The sequence below is a fragment of the Stegodyphus dumicola genome, chromosome 3 (genome assembly GCF_044657685.1).
Source record: "Stegodyphus dumicola isolate Sdum_Otavi_A_Nest chromosome 3, ASM4465768v1".
Lineage (NCBI taxonomy): Eukaryota > Metazoa > Arthropoda > Arachnida > Araneae > Eresidae > Stegodyphus > Stegodyphus dumicola.
In genome coordinates this window covers 135380677-135406298 of record NC_140770.1, presented here as the reverse complement: position 1 = coordinate 135406298, position 25622 = coordinate 135380677, and the positions used below count along the sequence as shown (strand labels likewise).

At 33.8% G+C, this 25622-nt stretch overlaps 1 protein-coding gene across 1 annotated transcript in view; it reads left to right on the top strand.

Annotated features, from left to right (window-relative positions):
• Positions 1-650: 650 nt before the first annotated feature.
• LOC118181191 (regulator of G protein signaling 7-binding protein A-like) overlaps positions 651-25622 on the top strand; it is a 287634-nt gene continuing 262662 nt past the window's right edge. The window contains exon 1 of the mRNA XM_085813337.1: positions 651-753. The gene's annotated coding sequence lies outside the window, so the exon portion shown is untranslated. The remainder of the gene's footprint in view (positions 754-25622) is intronic.

The following is a 25622-nucleotide window of genomic DNA, read 5'->3' as shown; positions in this document are numbered from 1 at the left end:
AATTAACAAACTGAACGATTTCAAAGCAAGCAATGGCAACACTTTACGAGGGGCATTTTTATCTCCAGTGTGCGAGACTGTGTATCGGAAATTCTAAAGCTTTGCTAATTTAAAAATTATTTTGCAATGTTGCTGTTGAATTGAATTTTATGGTTTAAGTGCAAAGAACATGATATTTAAAAAATAAAGGCAACACACAAAACGTTAAAAAAACACCCCTTTGGGCGTAATATAAAATCTGAAAAATTTCAGATTTAATTTATTTATGTTTCACTGTCGACAGTTATTCGGTAATAGTTTTAGTTTAATTCAACTAGGCAAAGAAAACAAAGGGAAATTGAAGGAAAATATCTTTACAAGCTCATAAAAGTGATTGAAAAACCATTGATTTCAAGGTTAAGCTTGTTACTGGGAAAAGAGCGTAGCTTCATTCTTCGGAAAATGAGTGAAATTTCCAGTTGTTAAATTTTATTCTCGCTGGAAACACACCAATCTTTATTGTTTTTGCAGTGACAATACCCTAAAAACCATTTCGAGTGCAAGGACTCTATCCAATTTGAGTCGGACTGGAAGAACAAGATCGTTTCCAGTATCGGCCGCTCGAGACCAGAGAGAAGGTGCGGTGGGGTCTTACTGCGTAACGATTTGCGCGCCGTTCAAAGATACACTCGGCCGCCCTCTTCTGCATCAGTCTGGCATAGGATTTCGCTCATCTCAGGCGCCTTGGACCATCCAGCGAGCAGGCAACTCCGAGTAAGTGCCTATCTGGTCTTTTGTCTAGGCTCTTTTCTGCATGTGTCCTTTTTAGTGCTGCAGCATTTTTCTTCGGCGAGTTTCCGCTATTTATCAAACGCTTGTTGGGCTTCATTGATAAACTCGGGGAAAAATTTATTTTTATTCAGAAATGCATGGCAACGAGTAAAAATTCTTAACTTCTGAAAAACATGAACTTCTTGCTGCAAATTTGTAAACAGGACGAACACGAAGCAAGTTACAGATATATAAGTGTATAAATACTGTGCGTTTTTTTTTTCCGTATAATTTACGTAAATGTTTCGGATCGAGGCTGTCTGATATATACCAAACACCACATGACAGTTCAAAGTCAAATTACACCCAAAACTAAAATCTTTCGAAATTAATTTAATAATATGTGTAAATAATTATGTAAATAACATAACATATGTATAGATTTTTCGTATAGGTGTTGCCAGGATATGTAACAGACATCGCATGTTAGTCATTAAAGTCAAATCAACTAAAAGTTAAAACTAGTCTTTCGAAATTAATCTTCTGATATATGCAACTAATAATGTAAATAACAAAAATTAAATCAGAATGTGCGCATATTTTAGGAATCGTGCGTCATAGATATTGCTCGCCAGTTTAAAGTTGTTAAAAACTATAAGATTCAAAAATTAAGTTTGTGTTATGAGTGAATAATCATGTAAATAATACAGACTAATTTATAATATACGTATCTTTTTAGCATTCACGCGGCTAAGTGTATAGTAGGCATTGCTTGTCAATTCAAAGTTATTGAAAACTATAAGCTTTCAAAATTAAGTTTGTGGGGACATGTGAAAAATCATGTAAATAACATAGAACAATTTATCATGTACGTATCTTTGTAGCAGTACTACGCCTAAGTACATAACAGGTAGCCTAGTCAGCTAAAAGTTATTAAAAACTTATGATATTTTTAAATTAGTTTTGTAAAATTAGTGCACATAGTAAAAATTAACTTTTCAAGTAATTTTTTGTTTCTTTAAAAATTTTCAGGTGATATTTCAATGTTGTTTTATATAGCAAATCTCTTTATTAATTTATACATCAGATTTAATCCTTTCCTTTATTATTTGCTTTGTTACACAAATTTTTTCTCACGCAAAGATTATCATCTAAAGCTAATTAAATTATCCACATGAGAGCTAATGTATTTAATGAAGAATACTTATTTTTTTTAGTCCCATTTTTACCAAAAAAACTATCAAACGATCGTCCCAAATGATTCTTTTCAACTTTGATATGGTTTATCAGTTTATTTATCCTTATTATTTTCAACTTAATTATGGTTTATCAGTTTATTTATAGCTATTATTTTCAACTTTAATATGGTTTATCTCTATCGATAACCTCAGTAGACGTTATCGATAGAGATGGACCAGCTGGAATAGCGAAATATTTTGTATAATATTAAATGAATATGCGTTTAGACTCATATGGGAGCGTTATTTACCTTCTGTATATTTAAAAAGTGAAAAAATTTGTAATACAATTCAAGAAAAATATTTAATGTTTTTAATTAGATATATCACGAATTAAATGTGTTTTTATTTATATCAATTAGATCAAGAAATAAAAAGATAAAATTCTTAAGAATTGAATCTACCGCTTTTAAATAATTTTTCTTATTTAATTAAATTTAAAATTAAATGTTAAATTTGAAAATATAGATTTAAAAATTATTAAATTTGAAATAATTTAATATTACAGGTTAAATTATAAAGGTTTAATTTTAAAAAATATTAAATTAAATTTGAAAGAATAATATCTTATGTTTTGCTGAATAGCAACAGATTCAAAAAAGTGAAACAACGCAAAATCGTGTTTCGAGACTAATAGCCCTTTTAGGCTAAAACGTAGTATTGATATAATTAATTTTTCAAATAAATTTTTTCTTAATTTAACTAAAACAAATTTTCATTTCAGGATCCATTGTTATCTGTACTTCAGATCTAAACCTGAGTTTTGTTATGGGCTCCGAAGCCTCTTTGTAATAGAAGGATTAGCATGTAAAATGCTTAAACAAATTAAATGAAATTATCACATTATTATTATGAAATAAAATTAGTAAGCTGATTGATCTCATAATATACATATTTAATTTTTAACATAATTCAAATATAAAATTGTATCTTTAGAGCAGAAAGTTCATAAAAGAAAAAAAAAAACCTTTTATATTGCACTGATTCAAGATTTGTTTTTAAATTTCTTATCGTAAGATTAGTATTTTCGGTTTTTAAATGTATAATATTTCTGCTATCAATTACAAACTTATTTTGCTCTTAATATTATTCAAAATATATCTTTTTAAGCCTCTAGATACATTTTAATAGTTATTCGTAATGTTTATTTTTTTTTTTAAATTAAAATGATTGGAGCCTGAGATCAAAGGATTAGTTTATTAATTCGCTATTATTAATTAATTAATTATGATTAATTATCCCCAAACCAAAGATATAAAGTTTAAAAAATAGGCAAAGCAACAACCCTGTATTCGGCGTTTTAATTGAACCTCTGCTAATTCTCTCTTCGTGAGGAGCAAACAAATTCTGCAAAGAAAGAATTTTTATTTAAACCTTTATCTATTTTGAGGGCTAACAGGTACAGGTAAAATTCTGCAAAAACATTCTGCATAGAAGCATGGAGAATTTCTTTCTGCAGAATATATTTTCTCCTGAGGAAGAGGGACCCTTATATGTTCGCCCTCGAAATCGGTTTATTAAAAATCTACTCCAAACGCAAGGCCTAATTTTAAGTTTTACTTTAGCGTGTTTCCCTTCTTTCTTGATTTAAAGATTAGTTGTCACTAAATTTTACTCGACTTCTCTACTTAAGAGAAATTCGTAGAAGTAAATTTTCCCAAATTAATTATTGTCAGGACATCCTCATTTTTGTATTCGTATTTTCGAATCAAAAGTCCGTCGTAAACGTATATTTACGTAGAGAAGTCGACCCCATCTGTGCTTTAGAATCGCTAATAAAATCGATACTGTCGTAAATTTCTGAAAATGTGTGAACTCTAGCAATGACACTTATGAAATATTTTTACAACGCTTATTACGCATGGATGCTTACAACGCTTCAAAAGTATCCTGTTGTCGAATATTTGCTTTTATGAAGATAACATACATTGCTTATAACGCTTATACGTACCTATAAAATATGGTGTATATTGTAATAACTTAGCAAAATTGATGGGTGAGTAGTTAGATGCACAAAATAATAGAAACTTGCAGACGTAGACTAATTCAATTACTTTCTTTTTATTAATGGTAGTCATACAATTTTTATTAAGCCAACATTTTTAAAATGGGCATTGGAAAATCCTGGTTTTTAAGAACTTCATATGGGTATCGATAGTCTTGCGAAAGATATTTTTTGAGCATGGCAAACAGAGCCAAATTTCGAAAGCAAAGCGGGAGGGCATAAAGTGACGAATTCAAAAGAAAGCTTGGAAAAGGAGAGTTAGAAAAGTTTCTTTTTCAACTGAAATCTTTAAAGATCCTGTATTGCAGGGTTACGTAACCTGGTACGAGGCGTATTAATTTTGAAATGGTGCTTTTTAGATTGATATATTATCAATAGTAACTATTTTAGAGCAGAAAGGGGAAGTACCTAAAATAAAATGAAGACTGAAAAGGATTATTGATAATTAAAATTAAAAGTTTGCTTTACTTAATTTTTGTCAAATTATTATGTTTATATATATAGGATAATTTACTTAAAGTTTAAAGATATTTAAAACATGGAATTGGCAGGAAGCCATGCCCTGACCACATTATATATTCATTTGTTTACTTTTGAATTGAAGGTGATAACTTTAGGGTTAATTTTGTGTATAATCGAATTTGTGGCCACATATTTTGTATGTAAAATTTTATTTGTTATCTAGATAAATATGTCTTTCAGTTGTGAACAAAAAGACGTTTAAATTGTTAAAGTAAATAGCCCGATTACAACGCAAGATAGGAGCAGAAAAGCCCTGACTCAAAGTTGGGCAGATTTTGTGATTTCTGCTCAATTTTAGGACTTTCTAGAAGTTTCCGAAAAATGTATTTTCGAAGACCGGCTTGGGTCGATTTTCCAGAAGCGATATAAATACGATTCAGAGAGCCAGCGGAGTGAGTTGTTACTAAGCTCTGAGAGTTTATGTATAAGGTTTTAAAAATCTTTCATTGCTGTAACTTGCACCCAACATTTTATTAGACGTTAAGCGACATATCGCTAAGCAGAAACTTGAGAAGGGTATAAAAGATCTTTTAACTTTAAACTACGTAAGATGAACAAAAAGCACACCTTGTGATGAAGTTGGCTGAAATCTCGACGGTGTGAGTTTAACTATCAGCAAGTATAATGCAAAGCCGAAGACTGCAACTCTTATCTTAGAACAGGAAACCCAGTAGCGTGGCCTTCAAGAGGCAAAACACGCTCTGTCTTAACTATCTCAAACCCTCACTTAAGTACAAGCGAACTCATTTGCATTCTGACTGGAAAACGGAAACAGAGACGTGACAGTCTTTGTTTCCGTTTACCAGATTCCGAACATAAAATAACTCGTTATTAGAATTAAATACACCTCACAGAGGTTCAAAGCATGTTTGCTGAATTATGTCTTACAGTTTATTCCATGTATATGATAACAGAAATTTGCGAGATTTCCTAAGTACTGAAGTGTATTTACCTAACATCTGCGTTCTCCTTGACTTGTTTAAAGCTATCTCTTTTCCTGGGTATTATTAGACCAAAAGGCACTTTAGTCCCGAATGGGATATTAGTCTTGAAGCGGAATTTTGCTATAAACGTTTCATATTGTTGCCAGCAAATATGATCGCCCTGTATTGTATTTCAAGAAATTAAATAATGAAGAATCTGCATGGGTGTATGCATGTTTCTCGCATGTGAGAAAAAAAATTGTACCTAGGCCATCCAATTTTGAATAATTTAGTCCTCCTCCCGAACATGGGCACTTGGAAGCCCGAATTTTGAATTTGTTCTGTTAATCTATTTCATATTTCGTAAAACTTTAAAGAATTTTTGATTAACAAACTCAACGATTTCAAAGCGAGCAATGGCAACACTGTACCAAAAAAAAAAAAAAAAAAAAAAAAAAAAAACCTCCAGTGAGCGAGATTGTCTATCCAAAATACCCCCCCCCCCAATGGCGGCCTCTAGCCGATTTCGGCTTGGCCACAACTAATTCCAGAATTTTTTACATATTTCGGGATTTTGTTGTTGAATCGAATTTTATGGGGCATAAGCTCCAAGAACGTGATACTTAATAACTAAACATACAAAACGTGAATAATAAAAAAGACAAAAAAGTTTTGTAAAGCCATCTTAGTAGGAAAACTGAACACTGATATTACGAACTGAGATAAAACTGGAATTGCGAAATGAAAAAAATCAGAAATATACATACCGATACTTTAAGCTGCATCGGATACTGCTATGCTGCTTTGAAAAGTTTTGGAATTTTACTGTTGAATTGTATATGGCGTTAAGTGCGAAGAAGCCATAATAAATAAATAATAATAAAACTAAAAAGGCAAAGAGAAATGGAATAGTAGGAGGGAGTGTAATAGCAGACTGGGTAGACTGTGACCTCAGCGAGAGTGTAAAAAAACCTTAACAGTCCCTTTTAGGCGATCGTTAAAATCTGAAATCTTTCATTTTATTATTTTTTTATTTTTTTTTTTTTATTTATTTATTTATTTTTTTTTTTACTATTTAAAATGAATTTTCAATGTCTTCCTTTTTATCTGTAACGTACCTTTAAAGAAAAATCTAAGAACCCTTAGCTCGTTTCATTATCCTTTCTCAACACATTTACGTGATTAAATGCAGTAATTTAGTATCAAACGTGCAACATAAATAGAAAAGTGCTTTGTATGTTTTTGATAAGTTAGTCATGTCATTTATATTGTCATGCTTAGCTCTTAAACTGCGTTGAGGCTGTTCTTGATAGCTCTTATCTTTCCGGGTTGAAAGATTTCACTCGAATCTTTTAAGCGAACAAATAAAATTCTAATAAAAGACGACGCTATTTATTTCAATTGAAAATTTTGGAAAGCTTTAAGGCAGCAGTTCTCAACCTTTTGACTAACGCGTACCATCTAAACAAAAACTGAAAAACTTTTGCGCCACCACTACATTTCACAATGATTATTTTTTTTCTCAATAGAAGTAGTAAAAAAAATATATTTTGCTATTTGCACAATCTGTTGCCTATTTGTATTAAATATGCACACGTAAAAATATTAGATTAAATATTGGTTAACATTTTAATTATCAAAATTTAAGTTACAATACTTTAATTCTAAAATGTAGTGCACAATTTGGGTCTATTTAAGAGAGGTCAATTTCTTAATGTTTGGTCTTATTTCACTTAGGATTAAAAGTAAATTAAGATCCACTTTTAATTTTCTGCATTTATTTTTCAAAAGTTTCGAAAAAAGTCTTTGTTTACTCAAAGAAGTGAAATAAAAAATTAATAGCTTTATTCTGAAATGTCTTTAAATTATTTTTTTTCGGTTCAGCCAATAGTTAAGAAGTGTGTTATTTTTGAAATCTTCAGTTAAAGTTCGATCACATGAAATTTCTATCAATTCCTCTTTTTCTTCACGAGATAAAATTTCAGGTACGTTTGAAGAAAATGAATTTCTAATCCAATTTTCTTTTTCATAATCCCCAGGAAAACATGCGTTTAAATTATTTATCAATGAAAAACAATGATTTTTAATGGCGGATGCTAATTCGACTTTTATTTTCAAATTATTTTCGGTTAGAAAACTTTCTAAAACTGGTAAAAAGCTTAAAAATTATTACTTAGTTCTTTGATTATTAGCTTCAGTAAATTGTTTTTATCATAGCATTTATTCTATCCCTAATAGTAGACAAATTAACACTTTGTCCTTGTTATCCTAAATTTAATTCATTTAACTTTCCCAAAATATCTAATATATAATGCTAAATATGCTAAACGCGCTAACCACAATTCACTAAATAAACAATTTTGCAATTCAAATTTTGAATCACAGAGGAAAATTTGAATTTCCGATCGAAGTTCAAAAAGACGATTTAAAACTTTGCTTCTGAATAACCGATCACCTTACTTCGGAAAACAGCAAAAGCGTTTCATGTTCACTGCGCATTTCTTGGCATAAAATCGTAAATTTTCTTGAATTTAAAGCTTCAAAGATTAATTCAAAACATAGGTTTTCGAGGATTGTTTTGTGTATTTAGTTTCAGGTGTGACTTTCTTTATTTGAGAAATAACACCGGAATGTTTTTCTGTTAAAGCCCGAGCACCGTCACTGCATACGGCAATTCACTTATTCCAAGGAATATCATTCTCAGACATAAAATTGTCAATTACTTTGGAAATTTCATTTGCAGTTGCTCTATCAGATTCACAAAACCAACTTTCAGCAATTCGTTTATCTTCTGCGAAAAGCATGTCAACTAATAACTCAAAAAAGTTCGTTATATTCAATAGCAAACACTCACGGTGTTTTATGTTTTGAATGTCTCTTTTATGGAATTTGCCATTTCATGAATTCGTCGACTTACTGTATCATTTGATAACGGAATATTATTACGTTCATTAGCCGCTTTGTCGTTGAATAATGTTGTAACGATATCTTGAGCTACTGGGTATATTAAGTTTTCCCCAATAGTGTGAGCCAACCCAGTCGTGTCTTGGCAATTTTTAGGCTTACTAGTAGGTAATTAGCTACCACAGCTTTTCAAGTGAAGTAACAAAAACTTCCATTACTTGGTCACTATTTTTGAACTCCGATAATTTCCTCCTAAAACATTCTTCAGATTTATCCTTTGAATTGGCATTCTTAGATTCATGATCTCTTTTAAGAAACGATGGTTCATACTTTGATTGGAAAAATAATTCACCGCAAGCAACACATTGAGATTGAGGGACCATTTGGGCTCTACTCCAAGTAAACCCAAATGATAAATAACTTTCATTATATTTCCTATAAACAATTTTTCTTTTCTCATTAATATTCTTAGTGCTAGTAGATCGTCCTTGTGAATCATTCCTTTTCCGCTTAATCAATCCTAGCCATTTTTCCATGTTGAAAATCTGTGCTTGTTTTATTATGTTTTCACAAATATTTAAATGCACAATATGTTACGAGTTCTTCAAAAAGAAACGACGATATTCTCAAATCGCATAGAAAAGTAAGGAATGCAAAGCAAGAAGAAGACAAAATACCTGCTGGTAGAGACAACCAATCAACGTAAAAAAATGATTCTAATTGAAAATAGAAGCAATATGAGCTCGGAAAGGGTGGCGACATAAAGCTCAGACATGCTAATAAATAGATCAACTCTAAAAGAATTAATGAGATACTATCATGTTTTTATAGGAACTTATTTTTATTTCCTATTAAATACAACATCCATTTCTATTTTTCCTTTTAAAAACATCATTGGTGACAAATTTTGCTATGCCTATGGCTAACAGAATATTTATGAAAATTAAAACGAAATTAAACATTGCTAACGTATTTATTTATATTTTACATCATATATAGTCGATGAGCGGGTACTGACCTTAAACAAAGTTCAGATCGCAAAAATTTACGAGAGTTAGAGAAAAAACTTAAATACGATGTTGAGGTATTTAACTTTTGAATTTAATAGTTAAAAATACTTTGTTTCTTTGAGTGCCACCTATTTTTCTGTTGCGTACAACTGGTTGATAATCGCTGCTTTAGGGTCTTCTACGCTTCATCCATCTGAAAACGCTTTGAGAATACAAACATCTCCTCCTTTCTAAAAGAAGCATTTGTTTATATTTTTATAGCATTCGTTTATATTTTGTAAATGTAATTTTTTTTCACTCGATATATCTTTGTTCGAATCAATTTGTCAAAAGTGCAACTTCTTTATATTTATTACAGTAGTTATTTCAAATTCACTTTTTACAATTTGTATAAAAACTGCAATTTATCTATAACCCAATTTATGAATTCCAAGCAGTTTTCCTGTAAAATGCATTATGAAATTCATAGTAGAGTTTCGTCGCATGCGCTATGAATTCGATTCAATTAACCCGCCACGTGCACTATAGATTCCATGCAATTTTCCTATAACGTACACTATGACTTGCATGCAGCTTTTCTGAATTACAAGCAGATTCAAAACGTGCACTTAATGGCTTTCCGAACATTAAGAGTTTATTAAGAGTTTCTACGTGTAATCAACACCGACTCACTAGTGAGATGTTGTGAAATGTCCAACTGCGGTAACATACCTTTTTACAAATCAGGGTTAGGTTTTACCAGAGAATGGCAGGAAAAGGCAGGGTTGCCAGTATTGGCAGGGTTGCCAAATTTGGCGCGAAACAGCCAATTTGGTGACATTTGCCATCAAAATTGGCGATATGCCATAGACGGAGCGAGAACATTTTAGATTCTTAGCGGATTTTAGAACAGATACTTAGCGGTTTTCCCGAGAATATTCTCGAAGGTATGTTAAAGCTATATATACCCTGCCTGTACGAGTGCAGTAGTGTCTTGAGTAGTGAGTAGAGTACCTTGAGTTTAGAGATTAGCTTTGAGAGCCATCGGCCAAGTCGGGAGCTGTATTTTAGTGCTTTGCCGTGAAGCTGTCCTCATTATTGTAACCTGAAGGCTGTGTTGCTGATTGTTTCAGCATATTTATCGTATTTTCTCGTTGATTGTAAACGTGTTTTTGGAATCCTCCTGTGTAATACTGGCGTTCTATATATTGTGTTTAATGCTTCATCAAGTGTTATCTACAATTACAGCAACACAGACTTCTGCGAACTTGAAAAGTAAAGATTTGTAGAGACATTAGGTATTTTTTGGAAGCAGCCAAGAGGAAAAATTAGCAAGGGCCTTCGCCGGGAATCGAAACACGGACCTCTAGAATATCGGCTCAGCGTGCAGAACCACTGCACTACGAAGGCACGCTAGGAAGGCGGGAGAAATACCTTACAGACTAATACAGGATTTAAATATATACCTTTTCAACGTGTAGGGTTTATATTTATTTTAACTAACATTTATTTTAAGCTATCTTTCCTGTCAAGCCTTTACTTTCCCCTGGAATTGCCAATGCCAGAGTATGTAAATTTTAGTAGAACGTGCAGAGTATTCACATTTTTAGCAGAAGTAATTTTGAGTTAAATAGAAGGGAAACGAGATTTGTAAGTGTGCTTCTTGATTCACGAGCGTGAAGGTTGCTAGGTAGAAATTTAAGAACCGCGTGTTTCGGCCTGTGTGTCTACTTCGGCAGTTAGTTGAATCTTTCAACTCCCTATTCAGAAAGTTTGCTGAAATCTCAGCTGTATCTTAGAACGCGGTTAAGATAGTTACAATTATAGAGCCTCGTAGATAGTGACTTTCTTAGTTATGCATCCTGTTATTTATTTTTAGTTGTACTTTTCTATTTTTGTTTAACCACCGGGTCGGCGTAGTTTGTGAGAGTCGAGTGAACACAACTGTGACTTCTAAAGTGAAATAAAAAGGGAGTTAAACCCTTCTTAAGAGTCTGTGTAATTTCCAGTTCATAGCAGTCACTACTACTGTTGCGGACAAGTTGGGGCCACGCAACATCACATTGGCGCCCGAACACTTTTCGAACTGAAATGGCTGAAAACTGGATGGAAGCTCCTGTACAATTCCAACAACAAGAAATGGCGAACCAATTAGAAGGATTTGGATACCTGGTCCAGACGATGAGAGCATCAATCAAGCCAAACGTCAATTTCGACGGAAAAAATTCGGTGGCGATATTTCTAGAAAGCCTCGAAAATCACTTTCAGTTCTACCCTGTGCCTGAAAGACAAAAAGTTGCCATTGCCACGTCTGCACTAGGAGGACAGGCCTCACTATGGTGGAAGAATATAGGAAAATTTTTATTAGGGGAATTCGGAGGCCAAACATATACCTTTGAAAATTTCAAAATATCATTATTAAAGGCCTTCCCCATAGTGAAAGACCGAGCAAAGCTCGAAGCCGAGCTATATAGTTTTTATCAACGAAATATAGAAGAGTTGACGGACATTATTCTGCGAAAAATTAAGCTGACGGATATACTGTATGGGAAGAAACTCGACGCGGAGATTATTGAAATAATCTTACCAAGATTGCTACCTGCTGTTCAAGATTACTTCGAAATTCGACAACCCAAGCACATTGCAGGAACTCTTTGAGTTGGCGGTCAAGTTCCAAAATCGCAGAATAGCGGAAAAAGCTAGAGGGGTATCGTATTCTGAAGGTCTCCGAAGGCAATCCTCAACTGAACAGACCAGAAACATAAATCGCTCTTATGGGGGAAAGAGCTATCGACTAACTCATCGAAGCTCGAAGGTCAAGGCCCAAAAAGAAAATTTGAAAACAACCGTCCGCCTACCCAGAAGACAGAAGTTGAAAGGAAAGCTTCAAACGAGTAGAGGGGCCTGTAAAAGCGAGGGTCAAGACACCGGAAGTTTCGAAAAAACCCTCAAGAAGATATCTAAATACGATCGTGTAAAGAACTCACAATTACCGATTATACAAGTCCTGGTTGGCGATGTACCAGTAGAAGCCCTTTTCGATACAGGGGCAGAAGGTAATTTTATGAGTGATACACTTTTTAAGAAGAATTTTAATAGGTTACGATTATTTGAAAATGAAAACACAGAAATTATAGCAGCGCAAGGAAAAACTTGTCAATGCATTGGGAAAATATCATTACAAATACAGGTAAAAGATGAAAGCCTCAAAGTATTAATTTTTGTGGTCAAAAATTTGCAGAGTCCAGACAGATTAGGCATGGAGTTTTTAAAGGCCGCGAAAGCCAAACTGAATTTTCAATAAATTTCAATTATGCTGGAAATGGATCGGAGAGTGGTGGAGCCAGTGAAACAACCGCAAGTGGACCTTAGCCATTTGAATGACCATGAAAAGCAAGCCATCCAGCAAGTGGTGAGTACTTTTTCGAACTTGTTTTCAGAACGGTCTGGTAATTGTCAAATTGTTACGCATGATATACAGTTAACTGCCGACAAACCCGGTAGGACTAAACCTTACCGGTATGATAAAAAGAAAGAGCAAATAATCTAAGAACATATTCAGGAAATGTTAAAGAACCCGATAATAACGCCCATAAATACTGAGTACGCGAGTCCAGTCGTACAATGTAGAAAAAAGAACGACTTTCCTCCTTCGGATAAAAGGGCTTGGAGGTTTGCTATCGATTAAAGAAAACTTAATAGTGTTACTAAATTCCCATTTTACTCTTTGCCGGTTATAGAGGAAATTATTAGAAAGATTAAATCTACAAGATACATGACTACGTTGGACTTGACGTCTGGCTACTATCAAATAGCTATGAGACCCGAAGACATACATAAAACCGCGTTTATAACAAAATCGGGCACTTATGCATTTTTACGCATAAATGCCCTTTGGGTTGTGTGGGGCCCCATCAATATTCCAGAGAGCTATGGACATTGTTCTAAAGAAGCCGATCCTAGGAAAATCTATCTAGATGATATAATTTAAAATCTATCTAGATGATATAATTTAATCTATCTAGATGATATAATTATAACAGGTAGTACGTTGGAACAATATATTAAAGATCTAGAAGAAGTTTTTAAATTATTAAAAGAGGCCGGTCTTACAATTAACGCCTCAAAATGCAAGTTCGCAACTAAAGAACTAAAATATCTCGGTTATAAAATTTCGCAAAAGGATATAGAAACGCAAGATTCAAAAATAAAAGCAATCAAGAATTTCTCACCGCCCAACACCGCCAAGATACTTTCTTCTTTCCTTGGGTTATGTTGAACCACTGTTAGTAATTAAAAGAAAGAAAAGTAAATTTACGTGGACAGCGGAAGCAAATACCGCATTTGAAAGATTAAAAGAAGTGCTCATCAATTCCCCTGTTTTGAAATTCCCGGAGGGGGACGAAAACCTGGAAATTGCAGCAGATGCGTCGGACTATGCGGTGGTTGCGGTTCTTATGAAAAATAGCCATCCTCTGGCATTTTTTAGTAAAACGTTGAATCAGGCACAAAGGAATTATACAGCTACAGAGAGAGAAACATTAGCCGTATTAATGGCTGTACACAAATTTCGAGTTTATTTCGGCAAAGCGCCAGTAACAGTCTTTCGGATCATGCGGCTGTTGGTAGACTTTACTCAGGGAAAAACCTAACGCCCTGGTTAATAAGATGGGCTTTAAAACTCCAAGAATATAATCTAATAATAAAATATAAACCGGGTAAGGAAAACAATGTAGCTGACGCACTTTCTCGTAAAAAACTGGACGATGAAGGAAATGAACTTAAATGCGCTGTGTTGACTTCAAAAAGTTTAGATTCTAGAGATACAATTATCACTGAACTGAAAGCTGATCCTGAATTTGGAAATATCTATGCATATTTGAAAGACCCCGAAAGCTTTGAGCACACAGATATCGATGCGATAAGAAATAGAGCAGAAAACTATGAAATGATAGATAATTTATTATTTTATACGAAAACAACAAATGAAAATCTCGAGTACAAACCAGTCATGCCAGCCTCGCTTCGATTAAGCATTTTGAAGGAATTACACGACGCGAAAACAGCCGGTCATTTAAGGGTCAGAAAGACTTTAAAAAGGTTACGCGAGGCGGTATATTTCCCGCAATTATACAAAATTGTAACTGCGTATGTCAGGTCCTGCAATCAATGTCACTTAATAAATGATATTAATTACAGCCCGGCCGGGTACTTAAATAGCATTCGCGCTACATTTCCGAATGAAATTTTAGGCATAGATCTTCTTGGTCCTTTCCCCCAGAGTGAGTTAAATAAAAATCGTTTTCTTTTAGTAATTGTAGATCATTTTTCAAAATGGGCAGAAATTTTTCCACTTAAACGAGCGTCAGCCAAAACAGTCGCAGATGCATTCTTACACAGATACATTTTAAAATACGGTGCACCGATAAATGTCATTAGCGATATCGGTAAACAATTCGTTAGCCAAATTTTTGAAAACATTTGCACTGGACTTGGCATACGCCATATCAAAATGCTTCTGTATAGACCACAGGCAAACATTGCAGAGAGAGTTAATAAAAATATTGTAAAAACAATTTGAAGTTATGTTAGCACACATCTCAAGCGCTGAGATGGCTACATAAATGAGTTAGCTTATGCTTTAAGAACGGCAAATCACTATACTACTGGAAAAACTCCAGCAGAATTATTTTTAGGACGGAAGTTAATTACGCCACTAGATAAATTATTCTTTGTGCAACAAAGAGAGGAAGAATTCATACAAAAAGATATACAGAAACTCATTGATCAGGCGGTTAAAAGTTCGGATACGGCAAGAAATAGATAGAAACTGTAATATGATCGAAAACGCCGTGAAGCAGATTTTAAAGTTGGGAATAAAGTGTTAAAGCGGAAATTTTCTTTATCAAGTGCCCCATACAATTTCACTGCAAACTTGGCTCTAAAATTTGAAGGCCCCTATGTAATTCAGGAAATCAAGGGAGTTGTATTGTACCTTAAGAACGAGAGACGGGAAATCTGTAAAGCAAGTCCCGACCAGGTGAAAAAATATTATAATCAAAAGGATTTTGAAATCCTTAAAAGTTTCTTGCAGGACTCAAGCGCAAAAGAAGTGGAAGGTCCAGAAGTAACGTCACCCGCTCCACCACCCAAGAAGCAGAGAACAGAAGAGGAACCTAGCCCTTCTAGAAGTCATGCTACGGTCCCGAAAAGAAGAAAGGAAAAGGGTCAGACTTCAGCATTCAAGAAATGCAAGAAATCAACGCCGCCGCGTAAAGAATCTTTGGTAAATAGGAAAAGACCAGTTACAACGTCCCGCAGTAGAAATTCTGCGTCGAGGAAACCACTTCCAGGGCCAGATAGTCAGGAGCAAACAAAGCCGCCGTTCACGAGAACAAAAAGACAGAAAGAGGAACGAAAAGACTGCCACCAACAGAAGAAATTCAAGCAAGATTCCAGACCGGAGGCCGCCAAGACCATCCGTCTAGAGGCAAAACGGAAAAAACAGGAACCCGAAGACTACCACTCCAGGAGGCCGGTGTACAGAGGGCGAAAAAGAAAAGTCACCATGGACGAAACTCGAAGAACCCAAAGGCGAAGATTGACTTCTATGAATTCCATAACGTGGGATCAATTCTGCCAGAAGAGGATGTCGGAGTTCCAATCATCGAAAACTCAAAGATAAGTTAAAATCTTCTATAAATTTTTTCTTTTGTTCCGAAATGTTATGCGTAAATACGAAGTTCTATGTTTTCACGGAAGTCAATTTGTCTCGGTTGAGACTTAGTTTTGTTTTACTTTATTTAGCTAAGTATTATTTTCTTTAAGTGTAAAATCTAAGAACAAGCAGTTCCTGTTGGTCGAAAGACTAATTCTGTTATATTAAAGCCAAAATTTGGCCGAAAGTAAAATAACTTCGTATTCTTGTATTAATGAAAAATTTAGTTTCAGTGCCGCCAGCTTGGCGAAGAAAGCGTGAAGTAAAATTTTATTTTTATCTTATTCATTTTATGGTAAATTGTAAAAATCATATGTATTAGAATTTTTTAAATATACGTAAATACTTGAAAGATATGTAAAAGTAGAATTTAGTCTAGAAGCATAAAATTTTAGATGCTAAAAGTAAATACTCGAAAGAAATGAATTCAAATTTAAGTATTAAACAGCAAATAAAATCATGTTTTAGAGCGAAAGCCTGCATGTCTAAAGATGAATGAGGGGGAATTTAGAGTGAATGTGTTTTGTAGGGTTCTCAACCTACACTTGAATTTTAAGAATGTTAAACATAGCTCATCGAGTTTCAGTATGTCGATTAAGGTGTGTCTATTTGATCGTTGAATTCTAACAAATCATTGTGGTTAGGGTAAGTGTTGTAATACTAAAACACGAATATTCCCGTTTGACATCACGCATGGTGGAGAGCCAGGGTAAAGTTAAATTCATGTTTGAATACTTGAATGAATGTGAATTAAGCAGTTAATTAAGGAAAATAAAAGGATCGAAAAGGAAAACTTTATACAGTGTTAAGAAAGTGTAAATCATAATGTATTTAAAAGATACTGATACTTACTCCTTCCAGATGCTGGAAGGAAGAGAAAAGATTGATTGCTGAAGACCAGAAAAGGATCCTGTAAGAAGAGATGGTAATTTTATGTGTCTATAGAAATTACTGTAATGTTATACGAAACAGATTGTTTTATGTAAACGGAGCTCTTGAGTTTTAGATCAGAATGTGGAAACTTTTTCAACAGGTCGTTTCTGGGACCTGCTTCCAAGTTTACCAAATTCTGGTAGCGGCAAATGTAGGGTTTATATTTATTTTAACTAACATTTATTTTAAGTTTAAGCTATCTTTTCTGTCAAGCCTTTACTTTCCCCTGAAATTGAAATGCCAGAGTATGTAAATTTTAGTAGAACGCGCAGAATATTCAAATTTTTAGCAGAAGTAATTTGAGTTAAATAGAAGGGAAACGAGATTTGTAAGTGTGTGCTTTTTGATTCACGAGCGTGAAGGTTGCTAGGTAGAAATTTAAGAACCGCGCGTTTCGGCCTATGCGCCTATTTCGACAGTTAGTTGAATCTTTCCAATTCCTATTCAGAAAGTTTGCTGAAATCTCAGCTGTATCTTAGAACGCGGTTAAGATAGTTACAATTATAGAGCCTCGTAGATAGTGACTTCGTTAGTTATGCATCCTGTTATTTATTTTTAATTGTACTTTTCTATTTTTGTTTAACCCCCGGGTCGGCGTAGTTTGTGAGCGTCGAGTGAACGCAACTGTGACTTCTAAAGTGAAATAAAAAGGGAGTTAAACCCTTCTTAAGAGTCTGTGTAATTTCCAGTTCATAGCAGTCACTACTACTGTTGCGGACAAGTTGGGGCCACGCAACATCACAAACGTATTACTGCAAAGTTCCCTGATGTTTCACTTTTTCAAAGTATGACATTTGATAAAAGTATGACATAAGTCACTTTTTCAAAGTATGACATTTGATATAAGTATGACATAAGTCACTTTTTCAAAGTATGACATAAGTCATTGAGATAAAGAAATAGAAATCCTAAGAGAATCCTGAGGCAATCATAAACCTCTTGCTGAAACTTTCTTTGCATTGACGGAACCAGATTTGCATGTATTCTTCTCTTTGTTTTCGATAATAAATAAACCTTTTTTTTGCAGCCATTTAGTTAAATACATGCTTTATGAAGAGTCACAATGTATTTGCATTTATCTCCCACTGAATAGTTTCCATGCAATACTCTACAAGTTGTTCTGAGTTGAACCACATACTTTCTGTAGAAAATATTTGCCGCTGCTTGCTTTTAAATTGCTGAGTTTGTTAACCAAAATTTCATTAAATTCGAACTAAATATGAAATAAATAAAAAAATTCGAAATTCAAAACTTGGGCTTTGAGGTGCAGACGTTAGGATGGAGGACTATACGTATATTTTCAAAATTTGGTATTTCTTAACTGCTGCCGTTTTTTCATAAATTCTTCGCTATTTAATAATACGGGAGCCTTAAAATGCAGTGGAGAAATCTTTATATAAAATTACACATTTCTGAGTTGTTATGGTAGCTGCAAAATATATAAATTAGGATTGATGTTCATGAATGCTATAAATAAAATATTGTTTGAATAATACAAAGTTCTCGGTGAATATCGTAAAAGCATCTTAACATTAATACTTTAGGATGTAATAGTAAATAATTTAATGCATAATAATAAATTAAAAGTAATAATTAAGGTAACAATGAAAGAAATAATTTACTAGTGAATGTTGAATATGAAATAACATAAAATGGATGAGTTGAATTGCAGAAGAACATTGCTAATCCGAGGCATTTGGGATCGAGATGATCGATACTCGTAATAGAAACTGCATTTTAAGTCAAACCTATGTTTCTTTTAATAAGATTGCTTAAAATTCTATCAAGTTCTTTGAAATTCTAAATTAAATGCTTAAGTATTAGTTGAATGAATGGACGTTTTTTATTACTAGGTCAATTTTTTTTTCATTTACTGAAATAATTCAAGCTAAACCTTATTTCGTAACCAAAAACCAACTTAAAATCCTTCTGATAGTTTTGAGTTTATCAGCATAGCCTTTGTCATTTCTGGTGAAGAAGCGGTTTTTCCTTTATTCTACGCCATTCTGTGATGGACATTAAGGAACAGAAAAATTTGCTAAGAAATACTCTTACCTACTTTTTTAAAGTATTTTTCAATAGATTCATTAAAGTATTCCATACTGTTATCAAATCTGAGAACATTTATTTGGTTTTTAAATTTGTTAGTTTTCGATGCAACATACTCTTTGAGTTTATGTGGTATTTTATCCTTTGAAGCAGTAAAATAAATTTGAATATAACGCGAATGTTGAAATAATCAATGAAAGTTACAAAATGTGCTTTCCCTTCTAAGCTATCAACTTCTATTTATATACACACACACAGTAGTTTCTTATATTTTTATTTTCCCGTTTTTGGATTTACAGACATTACGTATTTTTTTTAAAGCAGGAGAGAGGAAAAATGAGCAATGCCCTAGGCGGGTCACGAATCACGGACCTCTCGAATACGCGCCGAGCGTGCTGAAGATTACCGCACGAAGTCATGCTAAGAAGGCGGGAGAAATACCTTATACACTTCCCCCTTTTAAAGGCCGACTGGGGATTACGGAACCTAATCACCAAATGCTGGTGGTGGAGAATCATCGTCCATCCCCTTTCGTTCGAGAGCCACTGTAGAGACACTAGGTATTTTTTTAAATTGCCCTCGCCGGGACTCGAACCACGGACCTCTCGAATATGCGCCGAGTGTGCTGACCTCTATACCACGAAGTCATGCTAAGAAGGCATGTGAAATACCTTATAGGATAAGGTTTTTCCGTTCGCTTTGCTGCTTATACAAGTTTGAACGTTCAAAACTATAAATGCATTTGCTAAGATTTACAAAGTTGTCATTTCATTCTTCTCTAGTGTTTTAATGCCATCTGTACTTCTGTGGTCTAAATTTGATGCGATTTTAGTATGCAGTTTGTGTTACAAAATTATGCTGCTTTAGCAAAGTTTACTTTTTATCGATTGAGCTTGTATTACGACTTGTTGAGGGTCATCATAAATTATTCCTTTTGACAATGCATTTATAACTATCAAATGTAACAATACAACTTTACTCATGCATGACTGAACAAAAAGTAAGTTACTATTTAAACCTGTTCGTAAATACGTTTTCTAACTTTATTTAGTTAATTTGACCATTTAAATTTTGAATTTTAAAATAGCTTTCACTGACACCATGAGAAATTAATTTAGCATCGTTCTGTACATATGCTCATTTGACTCATGTAAACGAGGGAAAAAGTTTAGATCACTTGTCATATGAGTTCAAGTTCCAGAGTCGATAATGCATTCTTGAGGTTTTGATTTGTATTTATGTCCTACGTTTAGAACTCGATTCAATTAGACTTGCGAATTTTCAGTTTAAACACTTTTCATCAGATATTTATTTTTTCATTTGACTTGTTTTGATTTTACGTTTTCTGTATTTTGCGTATTTGCTATTTGGCATGCATAACCTTCAAGATTTTGTACACATTTCCTCATTTCACTTTTATTTACGCCTGTTTTCGTGAAAATTCTAGCTTTCCTATAAAAATCAAAACAGTCATTTCTTAAATGATTGTTATACGTACTGTTAAATTAGAATATAGTGCCACCTATTATAGAGAGAAAGAAACTCTCACTTGGCCATTAGTTTTGGCTAATGCACAATGTAGTAGTATTGAACGTAATAAAGTTGTTACCGTTAATAAAGATGTTACTTTTTTTTTTTTTTTTTTAGTTTCTTGTAGGAAGCAAAGGAAGTATAGTAATCGCGAAAATTTTCTAGTCTAATATTCTAATCTAATTTCTAGTCTAATTTCTAGTCTAATTTCTAGTCTAATAATAATAATAATAATAATAATAATAATAATAATAATAATAATAATAATAATAATATATATATATTAACAAAAATGTATATACGTAAAAAAGCAAACTTAAAGTTAAAATAATGTGCAAACATATAAAAGAATTAATTTTCGAACTAATTTACAATATCATTTAAATTCAGATTGCATAAGTAAATCAAGTGCAAAACCAAAACATGAAAATAAATTCATCAATTTAGCAAATTAAAATTAATCTAAAAATTTTTTTAAAAAATGCATAAGTGAATGATTGTTGAGCAGGCAGGAGACAGACTTATCAAGGGGAAGTTGCCTCCTAACCTAACTCTTCAATCATTCAATTCGTGTTTCGTCATTCATGCAAGCAAGGGTAAAAGTCAAAACCAAAAGTAGTGAAGAATGTCCAAAAAGAAATACCAACTAAATGGTACCTTGAGTAATTAGCAATTAAAATTAAAGGTATAAAGGAAAATACCAATAATGAAGTATTTTGAGATATAAGCAATTAATAGTTTAGTATTAAATTAAACTTTTTTTTAAAAATTAAATTTTTCAGAAAAATTAATTTAGAAACCAATGCATTTTAGAAATGAGCAATGCACTCGCCGGGACTCGAATACGCGCCGAGTGTGCTGACCACTACACCACGAAGGCACGCTAAGGAGGCGGAGAAATAATTTATATACTCTCCCTTTTAAAGGGCGACTGGGGATTAAGGGACCCAATCGCCAAATCCTGGTGGTGAAGAATCATCATACACCCCTTTTTTAGTTCGGGCGCCACTGTAGAGACATTAGGTATTTTTTGAAAGCAGGAGAGGTGAAAAATGAGCAATGCCCTCGCCGGAACTCGAACCTCGGACCTCTCGAATACGCGCCGAGTGTGCTGACCACTACACCACGAAGGCATGCTAAGAAGCCTGGAGAAATACCCTATAAAATAAACTTCCAGTTTTATGCCCAAAATATCTGTCTTCCTGCCCGTTGCCCGAACTGCTCGTTTTTGAGTACAGACTAATTTTAATTATAAAAATTATTTTTTTAAAACTGTTTTTTTAACTGTATTTAGTGTTTTAGTTTTTCTGTGTTTTATAATTTTTAATGAAGATTTTTTGAGTTATGTATTTTTGGCTTGCCGTGAATTGAGAACCGAATTAATTGAATGAGAAATATATCTAATGAAATTCGAGGAAATAAGTTTAAATGAAATGGCGCCAGAAATGTGTATAATTTGATAGGCCGTACAAGGAGGTCATGTGGTGTCCACATCACAATTTTGTACACAATCCACTCATTTAGTATAGAATTATAGAAACGTAGTACACGTAAAATAGAGTATAACGTTATACTTTTATTTACCTTACCTTTGACTTTATATTTAAGGATGATTCTCTTTTACCTTTTAAAGCTACTGAATATTATGAATTTCTGATTTACCTTCTAATGGTATTTTTAACGAGTTGTAAGAATTTGGCAAAAAAATAATTAAATTACTATTATGTTACTTTCTTTAATCTCTTTACCTTATACTACGCAACTTTTCAGCCAATTCTAATATTGCCTTAATTTGTTCCTGTATTTTCAAACTTTCACTGTATCTAATAGGATAAAATTATATGCCAAGAAACAGTTTGTTATTCATGTATTGATCTTAAATTATGACTCAGTTCTTTGGCAGATATATTGCGAAAAAAGGGGATTATTTATTCATGCTAAACATTTAATAAAATTAAAAAACTTTTACTTTGTGGTCATTTTTTGGACAAGTATCGCAAAATATCAGGCTTTTATTCAAACACAATGTTATCTAAACCTTATTTTATTAGAAGCTGTTTTATTTTTAAATTTCAAAACGGAAACCTTTCAACACAAATTGGTTCTTTTAGAATAAACATTATTACTCATTACAATTATTTTTAATCTTCGTAATCTTCTTATCAACATATGAAATGTTTTAATATTTTGTGGCTCTGGAATCTTACTACAATGTATATTTTAGAATTTCAAATATTTAAAAACATTTTTAAAAGCAAATAATCACTGATGTATGTGAGCATTAAAACTTTAAACATACTTCTAAGCGTATGAGTAAGCTATCTTCTAGCACAGTTATAAATGAATCCTACTTTATGATAACAGTTTCAGTTTGAACAGATACTTTGCTGTGACTCTGAATGGCAACGCAAAAATCAGTAGAAGCGCATTGATTAAGTGCTCTATGTGGCAGCAGTCTGAACTTTAGAACCTGCTTTCGATTTGTTTGATGCAGCTTGAATGCTGCGGATGGGATGTCAAATAGATTCTAGATTAGATTAACTTGTTTTGGCATTCTAGTAAATTATTTCCCTGTTATCCTAAACTGAAGGGATCACCAGCGGCCGAGTGGTAAAGTCGCTGAACACTGGTAGTTCGGTCCGAGGTTCGAATCCCGCGAACGGGCTGGCTGCATGGGCGTTTTCGTGGTTTTCCCCATGTGTAACGTGTATACGAGCCAGTTTCCCTTAGAAAGTCCTCCACGAAGGCATCCCTCCTCTTAGGAAGATAGCCCTCGAGGCTTTGCCATACTCACACACACACACACACCCTAAACTGAATGTTGATTTAGACAGAAATATCACTGAATCACACAAGCAGAAATTTAAATGCGGCATTTAGATTTAATTTAGAATTTTGTTAGATACTCCGTGCCATTTGTCTATTAAACAATAACTATTTGGTCTATTTACAAATGGTTAAATATTACTCATCTTGAGAATAAAATAATTTAACTTTAGGAATAATTTAAAATGTTCTGAAGACACCTACATAAGCTAATTAAGCCCTTTTAAAAAGTAATACCAGTTTTACTTTTTAGGCGATGTCCTTGGTGCAGGATCAATTCCGATAAGACGGAATGGTAGAACTGTTGAAATGGCTGAACGACTGAGATGGTTAAGGTCCCTAAAACATCAATATTGTACTTTAGGTGTGTGTTTGATCGAGGTGTTCTAATTTCATTATACAAAAATACTCAACTCTTCTAACAATAAGGAATTGCTAAAAGTATCATTTAGCTAAAATATTAAACTTACTCCTACCGTCTGCCACCTTTCTTCCCCTACCACCAATCTCTCGAAAGAATTTCGACTCGTTGCATATTTAGAGTGCCTCTATGCCACACAAACACTATACGTGTACAAACATCCATGCCTTCTTTGAGATTCGAACCCGGGACCTTCCGTACGGCCGTCAACGGCGCTAACAACTATAACGGCCCTTTAAGTTGTAAATAGCATTAAAAAACACTATTTAGCAGAAGAATTTAAACAATTCCACTTGCATAAAGAAAACTTTTTTTCAGCGTGTTCTTCTAGTAAACATCGTGGGTTATCACTACTGCCGTATTTTATATCTACCACTTATATTAAGTAAGTAAGTTTTTGGCTTCCCTGTTCCGGGAACTAAGCCCACTACAGGTCTACTCCCCCTTTGGGCACATCGTGGAGGTTCAACCTCCACTATTACCCTCCAGGAGAGCAGCGCACCACCTGGATAAGACACCAGGCAGCACCGGTCGTCTAATGCTCCTACCAGTCGCTTGGGCGAGCCCGTCGCAGCGGGACATTACCCAGCGACCCCGGGGGAGACCCCCGGGTTACTAGAACCACGCCGCGCTAGGACGTGCCAGACTCCGAGGCCGGCCAATAAGTGACCTTTCCCAGAGCCTTCAGAACCACCAAGTTCATAAATTTTATACCCCCGTGGCCGAGTCTGCCTAGGTACAGATCCTAGCCAGTAGCTTCGCAGAGTTCTCTACGTCGACCCCCGGGGGGGGTCTACCACTTATATTACTACTACCTATATACGTATCACTACCACTTATTTTCCTTTCTCAATTATCGCGGGCAGTTTTGTTTTATGTTGATGATTTGTGACAGTAATTTATCTGTCATTACCCAATAACTGCTTTTTAGGTCGGGTGCGGTTAATCCGAAAATCTATTAATCTGCTTTTATTAATTGGAATCTGAATTTAATAATCGACTTAAACCTCTCATGTTAAATGAAAATAACACACTTAAAAAGAGAATGAAATATTTATTTTGAATTTATGTTAAATCAAATTTGTGCAAAAAAAGATTCATGTATAAATAAAGTTACGTGCATACAATTCTATAATCGTATGCGAAAATTCACTAAGTAAACTTCGCTCTAAGCAAATGATCCTCAGCGCTTAGTTTAATTTATAATAATGCAGATTGGCTACATCGAATTGATGCGGATGCAGATTATTTATAATCACAAATGTTTGTTGATAATCTGAATACAAAGCTTCACCTCTATTTGTATGGAATACGAAATATTATAATAATTCGATGCCTTTTATTTAGCAAACATGAATAATACATAAATGTCAAGTTTCTTAATTAGAAGCATCGATACTCACGGTGAAGATATCTTTTGCTCCCTATGCCCCGAGTCTAATGAAATGAATATATTCATCTTCGCCTTTATAGAAGAAGATCTAAATTAAAGTGCTACAATGAATCAGTAACTAAGGCGAGAAATCATTTATTCAGGACAGCGTATTAATGTCTCCGGTCTCCGATTCAGAAGACTGACGGGTGATTCAGCGAGCTGCGAATAAGAGCTAGGAAACCGCAGACTCTCTTTTCTGTTTTGTCATCTTATTCTTTTCTGGCGATTGTCTCTTTGGAGAAGATCTGGTTTAATAAAGTGTATTGCTAGCTCGTTAAGGTTATCGTCCTCTTTAAACATAAGACGAAAATAAGATAATTTTATTTCTTTGGGCCTGATAAGAACTTTCTTATCTCTTGGTTTTGTTTTGTTTTCTGAA